Genomic DNA, 1,929 nt, shown 5'->3' with positions numbered 1-1,929 from the left:
TTCCTCAGTGAAAGTGGTGCAAAAACTTTAAAAATGTTTTTGCAAAGCTAACCTGTGGGAAAATGCTGTATCTGGATCAAAAATACATGTTTTTAGTTCCCCCCAGCCTTCTTTCTTATGGGCACAAGTGGCTTCAGAAAACTTTAAAAAAAAAAAAAAATTGAAATCAGTACCTTGCTGTAGAGCATTTTGACTTCAGTGACATTAATCAAAGTGCAAACAACACTTAACCAAACTCACATATAACCAAAGATAAAATTTCATCAAAAATGATCTCATCAGCTCTGTTTGCTAGGTATTCTACCACTGCAGCGTTATAAGAAAATGGGTGACCAAGTGGGTCCCACTGAGGTCAAATTCTGAAATGTGGTTAGTCGAGAAAACTTCCAACCCACCACAAACGCAGGCACCCCAAGACTGTAAAGCTGTTTCACCAATCACAAGGACAGGACACAACACAAAACTGAAGTTTTACCATTTGAAGGATCAAATCAAAATACTCCCACATGCTATTGCTCATGAGCACTGCAGAGGGAGGGACACAAAGAAGTTCACTGCACCTAATTACCCACACGGTGAATGCTGGTGGTTTCAGCTACCTCTGAAAGCTGACCATGATTATGGGTGAGAATGGCTACCCTGTTCCATGGCTGCAGCTCCGGCTTGATCCCTGATGCCATGCAGCAGGCTGGAAGGCAGTGCGCTGTCATGTCATCTGCGGCAAGGCATAAGCCAGGGCAGCAAGCAGCTCTAGAGGGCAACTTTAGGCCATTCCAGGTTTAGGGGAGAATAGGACTTCCACAAGGCTATGAAACAGAGGGGAAAAAAAAGGAGTAAGTGTCAAAAAAAATTGAAAAAATATGGGACAGAAAAAAATCCAGTGGCAATGAAACAGTCTGTCCTTGCACAGTCACACATGGAGTGATGCTGCTGCCCTTCTGCCACAGACCAGAGTAGTTTCTAACCACAGCAAAGTTAAACATCTTTCCTTAGTGGGACAAAAATGTTTGTTATACTGAAAACAAAACAAAACCAAAGCCATGCTGTGATTTACATGATGGGATTGTGAAACTGAATTTGTTTTGTGAGCTTAGAAGACCACATTGCTGAAGAGGTCTGTAATTACAACAGCTGCCCCCATCAGCTTCATACGGTTTAATTTCCTGGATATCTTTAATGAAACAGCCCCACGAGTTCTTCAACTGGGAGCCCTGGGTTACGTTTCAGACCTGGCGTTTAACCTTTAGGGCAAGTCACTTGGTATCTCTCTGTTTCTGCTTACCCATCTGTAAAATGAGAACGAACATATTTACCTACCTCGGCAGGGTTTGCTGGGACGGTCAGAGCGCACTGTGTTTCCACTCCAGCACTGCAGATAGCAAGGGCAAAGTGTTCTTGAGGGACACCGGTACCTGGTAAAGATTTACACAAGTTTACCTGTTACACGTGCTCTAGCAAAACTCGGGTATATAAACCCAAGCCTCTGTCCCAGCCAGTGCCCATCCACGGCTGCGCTCTTCCAACGGGTCCATCCTTCGTACCCGCTCCTCAGCGTTTATTTACCAGCAAACCTTTCCTCCAGGTACCGAGGGGACTCTGCCGCTAGATGACGAAGATCCCGTGTTCCCCGGCAGAGCCCAGCAAACCAAAGCAGGAGGCCAGAAGCATGGGGGCAGCTCCAGCACAGCCATTCACCCCTCGCAGCTGCCCCAGCGCACCCCTGAGAAAGCAAGAGAGCCGCATGCTCCCAGCTAACGAGAAGCAGCCTGGCAGCAGCTAGCCCCGGGTCAACGGGCCTCCCTGAGGGCCAGACTCAGCTACGTATGCCAGCACGGCCAACATCCCCAGGAACGGCACTACCGAGATACCCCCGTTGGCACCACAGGACCGGGCGATTCGGGGCCGTTGAGCACCACGTGCGACAGCTGC

The sequence above is a fragment of the Buceros rhinoceros genome, unplaced genomic scaffold (genome assembly GCF_000710305.1).
Source record: "Buceros rhinoceros silvestris isolate BGI_N320 unplaced genomic scaffold, ASM71030v1 scaffold10113, whole genome shotgun sequence".
Classification (NCBI taxonomy): domain Eukaryota; kingdom Metazoa; phylum Chordata; class Aves; order Bucerotiformes; family Bucerotidae; genus Buceros; species Buceros rhinoceros.
The sequence above is the reverse complement of the archived record's forward strand: the minus strand, read 5'-3'. Positions refer to the sequence as shown.